The 9,506-nt window shown below is 38.7% G+C and overlaps 1 long non-coding RNA gene across 1 annotated transcript; it reads left to right on the forward strand.

Annotated features, from left to right (window-relative positions):
* Positions 1–2,733: 2,733 nt before the first annotated feature.
* On the forward strand, positions 2,734–6,318 carry LOC135224124 (uncharacterized). The gene is made up of 2 exons (XR_010316631.1): positions 2,734–2,965; positions 5,716–6,318. It is a non-coding gene; the product is annotated as an uncharacterized LOC135224124 (long non-coding RNA).
* The last annotated feature ends 3,188 nt before the right edge of the window (positions 6,319–9,506 follow it).

A 9,506-nucleotide genomic window follows, 5' to 3' on the forward strand; every position in this document is an offset into this window, starting at 1 on the left:
GATCAATAGGTTCCTCTTAGACTTATTTTAAAACATTAAATTCAAACACATAGTGGGGAAACTATAGCATTTTAATCCTGGTAGTTTATATACCTCAAAATCTATAGGAACTGTGCACTGGAAGTAGCCTGTCTCCCGTTTTCTTCCAACCACCTTATTCCATCGTGCCGAAAGAGTTCGTTACAAAATATACAAAATTCGGACTATTTTCTTATAAAACGGTCTTCCTCAATGAGCCTGAATGGTTTACCGAAGTCCGTTACATATCCTGCCTGGTTTACGAAATCCTTTACGTATCCTGGTTGATTTGCAAAACAAAGCAGATTTCCTCACTTGGCACCAAAGACAGCAAAAAAAAAAAAAAAATGTTCATTTAAGTTATAGAGGTAAAAGACAATGATCACATAGCATCAATAACTGAATATCAGGAGAGAGAGAGAGTGAAAATCCGTAAACGTGTCTACCGAGTTCATTGCAGTGGTAATACAAATATCGGAATCATATAAAAAAAAAAAGCTCTAGGAGAGAAGTCTGAAAATTTATTAAAAGGTTTGGTTAAGGTACGGTCTTACTGGATTTTGGCCATTTTCGCTTACTCAGGGAGTAAGCCTACAAACTACTTAGCTGCTGTTGTTGTTTGTGTTGTTCTTGCTGCTGCTGTTCTTGTTGGTGGGTAGGAAAGCCCTATGGGAAAGCCTAAAACTGTCTGAAAAAGGTGCTTCGCGTTGTGTTAAAGATAAAGGACCACGTCGAGAGTGAACTTCTATCACCAGAAATACACATCTCTAACACCTCAATGGAATGGTCGAGAATCGAACCCGCGAGGTGGGACTCTAATACCATACCAACCACGCCGCTGAGGCACTTTAAAGGAATTTTAGAATAGGAAATGATTTATTTATTGGAATGAAAATATAAAAAAAAAATAATAATATGCATGTTAAACAGTACAGAACAATTATTTCTAATAAAATTTAGTATTTATTTTAATTTTCGTTGGTGAAACAACGCGCTATTTGACGCAGTTTTTAAGCACGCGCCCCAAGCAAGCAGGAGTTCGGACCACGCCTTGTTCACTAAAAGCACTGAATTTGAGAGACCTCGTAGGTTCAAAAGTCAGGTGTTCTGACGTTTCCCTGCCTGAAAAATCAATTAACAGTCATTAGTCGGAAAGGTCACAAAAGCCTGGTGGTACTACAGATTCCACTGAGCCGATTATGCATGCAGCCTTGGAGACGCGTTACTCTTACTAGTAACTTCCTATCGCTTGTAAATCCCTCATCAAATAAATACAGACTCTTTATGCTTCCAGTGATAAAATCAGAGAACAGCGCAATTCGAGTTCTCTTAGTATCCTTTCGCTAACTTTCCCGACCATCAACTTTTACATGAAAGCGGAAAACCAAGACTCCAGCACTCGTACTGAAAGTTAGACCTATACGTCCTTGGCGCGAGGGCGTATGGAAGTTTACCAGTTGAGAATATCGTTGAAAATAAAAGAGTACTCTCGGTAATTGAGGGAATGACGCTGCTAGTTGCAGTCCGTGAGCTGAATCTGGTTTAAACTCGATCCGCTTGAACGATATTTGAACTAGTCGGCTTCGTTTGGAATTTTTGATTTGTCGATACCGTTAGTCATCTCTCTTTTTCGAGACATCTCGTTTATTCGAGCAGGGATACAGTTAGTGTTGGAAGTTTCTGAACTTTTAATGTTTTGTTCGTATGAATGTTCGCTGGACATATATTTAACAAGATGGGGTTCAGAGAGAGTTGCCAATAAAAGAAAAAAAAAAGACAAGAGACGAACATACCCATCTGCTATTCATTCAACAGAAACCTTCGATGTTGCTCATTCCCATACGAGTATATTTCCCCATTCTTATCTGTTTAAAATATATCAACAAGGAGTGATCCAACCTCCAGCTTAGTCGATCAAACAGAGCGTTGTTTCACCAACGAAAATTAAAATGAATATGCTACATTTTATTAGAAATAATTGCTCTGTACTTTTAACATGTACATTATTTATTTTTTTAACATCTTCATTCTAATAAATAAATCATAAATATCCTATCCTCATATCTTTAACTCAACGCAAAACACCTTTTTCAGAACTTTTTAGGTTCTTCCATAGACCTTTCCCCGCAACAACAAAGTAGTTTGTAGGCCTACTCCCCGAGTAAGCGAAAATTGAAAGGGACAAAAAGTGGAAAGTTCGAGTAGATACGAAACATTTGCGCACGACACTTCCAAATAAGAACAGAGACGAAATCATGCACCGATATAAGACGAACGGGGGAAGGAAAATGAAAAGGAAAATCAACTCCACCGTAACATCATCCAATCTCGTCCTTGTGAGACTCGTGCCGCAGAAAAGCTGGTAAAATGAGGGACTCTTTAGCGCGGAGAAAAGCGGTTAGATTTGGATATCGCAGAGGCCCCTCCGCCAGGAATTCGCTCACTCGCACGAGCCACGAATGATTAGGCTCATTGGCTATGCCATTTTGCCCGATTACCTCCTTTCACGGACAAGTGTCGTCGGGCCTTTTCAGCGGATCTGTTGCGAATTGAGAGTTGAGTCACCCAAGCAAGCGCCTTATTAGTAATACAGCCCGGTGGTATGCAGTTCGAAGGACACCTGGACAAACAATCTCCAACGGACGTATCATTTGAATTGATAGGCCACTCAAGCATTCAAAGCCAGCGGGGAAACCGCTTTTATGAAGCGTTCAATCAATTCAACAAGGTGTTTAGGGAGTTCGTTCCTCAGTGTGAAGCGCTCGCGTTGAATTCAGCAAGGTTAATTGTCTTGTCAATATTTGGGCAAAGCATTTGCACCACATCGTTCTGAGAAAACGTGATGACGGGATCCCTTATTATAAGAGGCAGAGCATCTGCAAATTTCGTCAGTGTGTTCCGGTATCAATAGCTGCGACATCTCTTCTTAGGACGTTGTCGAAATGAGGTTAGTGAAAATCGAAATCATTCCTCATAGCGAAGCTTTGGAATTCGCTCTCTGCCTAGGTGTTTTCCCTGACGCGTCCTTCACGGTTACGTCCTCAGGTTTGCAATACCGTCGGACTTCGCTTTTTGGAAGAATGTTTCGAAGTCTTCGCCGCGCCCGTAGGCCCAGAACCATTTTAATCGTTCTGTGAATATTTTTAAAAATAGTCTCTTCCGGGGTTGCTGAATTTTCCAACTATGCAGAACTGCCGTTCTCCTCTCTCTCTCTCTCTCTCAACAAACACGGACAGCAAACATACACAACACTTCCAAGCCAACGCGAAATTATTCGTCGTAAAAAAAAAAAATGATACGAATGACATATATAAATGAACTGCAATGCGCCCGAGGCGAGATCTTGTTTCCCCAAGAGAGAGAGAGAGAGAGAGAGAGAGAGGAAGTTCTATTTAATAGCAGAACAGATCTCCTAGCCTCGGTTTTATAGCTACTCTTATTTGCCTAAATTCGGTTTCCGGACTCACCAGCCTTCCCGTGATTGAGCGCTGGAAGACAAAACCCAAGGCGACCAGGCACAACGACCTCGCGCGCAAAAAGAGATTATTAGGCTTGGAGTTGTGAGTGGGGCGGGTTGGGGGAGGGACTGGGGGGGGGGGGGTGACGAATAGGCCAATAATAGGCGCAAATGATATGTATTGAGTATCCTTCGACGTTATGGAGTTGTAAAATGCAGCAAAACTCCAGGAGAAATTGACGTTACAATCACGCTCGGATTGTGTGGACATCCTTCGGTTCGTCTTTATAATCTCGGTAGGTTATAATTTGTGGGTTGTTATTTCAGTGAGAGTGATTCGTAATTTTTAAGAAGAAATCTGTATATTTCTGTTATTCATCGTCGCCTTTAATAATAAACCACAAAGAGTTGCGCAGTCATCTGTGACCTCTACATCAAGTATATCCAGAATTTCTCATTAAGCATATGGACCCCATAGGGGAGTAGTACCGTCAGTGCACCTCATGCGGTGCACTTTAGGCATCACTTAAGGCTCTTAGCAGCGTGGCCTCTACCCCTACATGCAACCCCTTTCATTCCTCTTACTGTACCTCCTTTCATATTCTCTTTCTCCCATCTGACTTCCCACCCTCTCTTACTAACACAGATTCATAGTGCAACTGCTTTGAGGTTTTCCTCCTGTTGCATCTTTCAAACCTTATTATTGTCAATTTCCGTTTCAGCGCTGAATGACCTCATAGGTCCCAATCCTTAAGCTTTGGCTTAACTTCTAAATTCAATTCAATTACGATAACGGACAATTCCACGAATCAACCTCGCTACCCCTGACTTTTATAAAGAATATTTTTCGAAATTAGGTTTCCTGATCTAAGAACAGAATTTAGGCCAAAGGCCAAGCGCTGGAATCTATGAGGTCATTCAGCGCTGAAATGGAAATTGACATCAAAAGGTTTGAAAGGTGTAACAGGAGGAAAACCTCAAAGCAGTTGCACTATGAATCAATTGTTAGGAGAAGGTGGAAAGTAAGATGGAAGAAAGATAATACGAAAGGAGGTACAGCAAAAGCAATGAAAGGGATTGCAGTTGGGGGACAGAGGAACCGTCAAAGAAACTTAAGTAATGCCTACAGTGCACCGAATGAGGTGCACTGACGGCGCTACCCCACTATGGGATATGCTGATAAAAGCGAATACGTATATTGTTACTGTTGAGAGCACCTTGACAAATAAATATACATAAATCTCTCTCTCTCTCTCTCTCTCTCTCTCTCTCTCTCTCTCTCTCTCTCTCTTTTTTTTTAAAATATATATATAATATATATATATATATATATAATATATATAATATATATATATCTATATATATATACTATAATATATATAGATATATATATATATATATATATATATATATATATATATATATAATATTATATATTATATTATATATTATATATATATATATATATATATATATTATATATATATATATATATATAACACCTCAATTAGTCCATCGTTCAAGGATAATATAGATCTTTTAATAAAAAATAAACGAGTATATTATAACATTTTGAACACAAACTAAAAAAAAACATATGACGTGTGTTTTATAACTATATTTAGTAACTCTCATTAAAAAAACTCTGGCAATTTAACCGTCGTTAACAGATCATTTACATACGCAGCTGAAAGTTTTATTTTGCCACACATACGAAGTACCGTTAGGTTATTAGTCATACAAGAAAGTATAGTATTAGCTTATTTTCAATATATACATTTCTTGTTTTATTTATTTAAGCAAAACAGTTTTTTTTCTTGCTCGGGGAGTAAGCCTGCAAACTACTTTGTTTGTTGTTGTTGTTCATGTTGGGGATTAGGAAAGGTCCATGACAGAGCCTAAAAAAAAAAGTGAAAAAAGTGTCTAGCGTTGAGTTAAAGATACAGGAGTTTTAGGATGGGACATTTATGATTTATTTAATAGAATTAAAATGTAAAAAAATAAATAATGGTATGCTAAACAGTACAGAAAACTTATCTCTACTAAAATATATCTTATACATTTTAATTTTCGTTGGTGACAGAGGGTTCTATTTGACCATAGATTTTATTCAGGAACCACATCCGGCAGAGGCTTGTACAGCGTCTCACTCAAAAACAGATACCGGGAAGAAAAGTGACTATGGAGTGATCACAACTCTGAAACCTTCTTTTAATCACCTTTCTGTTCCGTCTCCTTAGGGTCCTCGTAACAAGCACGGTCCTGCTTGCTATCCTGCAAGCAGCGGCAACATTCACTATCCTCGGCACCGGAGGAACGATGGACTACGACTGGGACAGGTCCACCCAAACATCGGACTACGGCTGGGACAGGACCACCCAAACATCAGAGCCTACAGACACCCGCGTCTATACGTACTGGGGGTTCCTCAGCACGAGGACCTCCGGCAAAATGGGTCCTGATACGATGGCCTGGACCTCCTCCAGCTCCGAAGGGGTTACGGAACCGACCTTCGCCAGGTCCGAAGTGACCACGGACTCGACCTCCTTCAGCTACGGACTGGGCAATGACCTCACCTTCTTTGGGTCCGAAGTGGCCACGGACTCGACCTCCTACGGCTCCGAAGACCACTAATCCTGATGGATTGCTGATGGCCTCGCTTTGGAGCACCGAAGACTGACCTGGCGCAGTTTCAAGAGAATGCAAATTTTGGATTTCGGTTTTGGGGTGTTCGATTGAACTTTTGAAAAGCTATAATCACGATGGAGGACGCCAATGATAATGACTTTAAACCAATATGATGCCAATGATAATGACTTAAATATATGTTATTCAAATAACAATGACTTTAATTATGCATATGATACCAATGATACTATTTTGAATATATACTAGTATCTACATATGATACCAATAATAATTACTTTAAATATTATATGATATTAATAATAATGATTTTAAATACATATACTAATAATAATTATTTAAAATATGGTACTATTTATAACGACTTTGAATATATATGACATTGTTGATAATGTCTTTCAATATATGTTATAATAAAAATGACCAGGTTTTTTCTGTTTTTGAAGGGCTTATAAAAATATATTACTTTGCCAACGCAGAATCAGAGGAATTTATTTCTGGTGATTAGAGATTCATTTCTCTATATAATGTGGTTCAGAACCCACAATAAGCTGTAGGTCCGGTTGCTAGGTAACCAACTGATTCCTTGCCACGTAAAAGAAATATCTAATCCTTCGGGCCAGACCTATAGAAGAGCTGTTAATCAGCTCAGTGGTTTGGTTAAACTAAGATATACTTAACATCCCACACTTGCTCTGCTCATCCGTGGTCAGCTTATCCTACTAGTCTGCTGCTTAAAGCTTCGGAATTCTCAATCCTGCTTCCATTTTCCCATGACTTAGGATTTCCCGTCTGTGACGAGGCTGATTTTAACTTCATTTTCTTTCTAAGGCTTTAATCAGGTCTGGACAAAACGCTGGCATTAAATGCCCGCTACACGGACCTTTACTAACAAGAGAGGTAACAATCAAATGAAACAGAGACATTTACTAATGGCATAATCGTCACGTTTTGTGATAATCAGGGTTGGTTAACGACCATAATGACTGCTTCGGGATCGCAGTCCACCAGAAACCGAGAAATTACCATAAATGATATACGAGAGTATTGACAGCAACACTCATTTGTATGTGAGAATGCTGGCGGAACAGACGGCTTAATTACATCTGGTCTGGAAGAAAGGAAGGGAAAAAAAATGAGCCGAAGTTTCTTCGGCACAGTCGAGTTTTCTGTATACATCGTATGACCAAGGCTATCTTTCGGTGGTCTCGGTATGATAGTGTATGAGCCGCGTCGCATGAAACTTTAAACACAGCCCGGTGGTGGCCTGGCTTATATCGTTGCCAGACGCACGATTATGGCTAGCGTTAACCTTAAATAAAATAAAAACTACTGAGGCTAGAGGGTTGCAATTTGGTATGCTTGGTGATTGGAAGGTGGATGATCAACGTACCAAGTTGCAGCCCTCTAGCATCGGTAGTTTTGAAGATCTGAGGGCGGACAGAAAAAAAGTGCGGATGGACAGAGAAAGCCGGAATAATATTTTTGGTTTTTTTCAGAAAAGCGACAGACTTGTCTATCAGAAAAAAAGAAAGAAGGAAATTTGAGAGAAGTAGGAAATATCTATCAGAGAGAGAGAGATATGAAGAAAAATAACAATCAAGTTAATGCATGGAAAAGCATAAAGATTCTATGATTGAAATCAGGATGAAAATCTCAATATATCGCTGGAACTGGCTCCCACCTCAAACGTCGAGTACCCGACCTTGGGTGTCTTGTGTTTGTGTCTGTAGGTGTAGAGTTTGTCCTCCTTTTTTTCTAAGTATTTGTATTCGTTATATTTTAAATGGGGATGGTGGATATTTACACCAACAGATAGAAGCTAGGGAGTAATCACATGAATGAAGTGGAATATCTTTAATGTTCTGGATTTCCAAATATGGACATATCCCATATATAAAAAAACATGAAAATTTTTAATAAATTAACAAGAGAAGAAGAAGAAGAAGATGACCACATGAATGAAGTTGAATATGTTGAATGCTATGGATCTCCAAATATGGACATTTCCCATATATAAAAAAACGAAAAATTTTAATAAATTAACATAAGACGAAGGAGCTAACCACGTGAATGAAGATGAATATGTTGAATGCTATGGATCTCCAAATATGGACATTTCCCATATATAAAAAAACGAACAATTTTAATAAATTAACATAAGAAGAAGGAGCTAACCACGTGAATGAAGATGAATATGTTGAATGCTATGGATCTCCAAATATGGACATTTCCCATAAAAAAAAATGAACAATTTTAATAAATTAACAAAAGAAGAAGAAGGTGAATGTTCTGGATCTCCCAATATGGACATTTCCCATAAAAAAACATGAACAATTTCAATAAATTAACAGAAGAGAGAAGGAGGAGGAAGAAGAAGACGACGAAGGAATCTGGAGAAATAGCTGGTCGAGACTAGAAGGGGCGGTACCCTCTGGAAGGCGGGGGAGGGCTGCGGCCCTGAAGATGATGACGTCATGCTCTCGGAAACTTCTAGACTCCGCCGTTCCAGGGAAAACCTGTATGGCTGGATCGAATCATTTATACGTACGTGAAGCTGCGTCAAAGACCGCGAGAGAAATGACTGAAAGATTGTAAGGGGGAAACTGAGGTTCATAAGAAAAAACAAAAATGAGTGAACTGAAAGTACTTCAGGAAAGAAGGGTTCAAAATGAAATAATAATAATAATAATAATGATAATGATAATGATAATGATATTGATAATGATAATGATAATGATAATGATAATGATAATAATAATAATAATAAAACTGTTTTTCGAATAGCGGCTTTTTCAGTACTACTGAAACAATGAATCTCTACAAGCGTAACGCTGCTGAAGTAGCCATTACTTTTAATAAAGTATGCTTGAGAGACGGTCTACTTCCTAAGTATAATAATAATAATAATAATAATAATAATAATAATAATAAGTTTAATTGTTTGTTTGTATGGTGTTTTTACGTGGCATGGAACCAGTGGTTATTCAGCAACGGGACCAACGGCTTTACGTGACTTCCAAACCACGAAGAGAGTGAATTTCTGTCACCAGAAATACACATATCTCACACCTCAGTGGAATCCCCGAGAATCGAACTCGCGGCCACCGAGGTGGCACGCCAGCACCATACCGGCCACGCCACTGAGGCGCTTAATAATAGTAATAATAATAAACATTTGAGAGGGAATTTCATGTCAAATCACAAAGATGACTGCCCTTCCATAGATGAACAGTCAGGCTTTGTAATAACCCCATTTCAACCACTATAAACATCTCAAGGTTCAATTAATTCTTTTGGAAATTAAACAATATACCACATAATGCAAAAATGAGAAAGGAGTCACTGATCGTAGAAGCTGAAGAAAAAAAAAAAATATAAACGA

Source organism: Macrobrachium nipponense, chromosome 10 (assembly GCF_015104395.2).
Source record: "Macrobrachium nipponense isolate FS-2020 chromosome 10, ASM1510439v2, whole genome shotgun sequence".
In the NCBI taxonomy this organism is placed as follows: Eukaryota; Metazoa; Arthropoda; class Malacostraca; order Decapoda; family Palaemonidae; genus Macrobrachium; species Macrobrachium nipponense.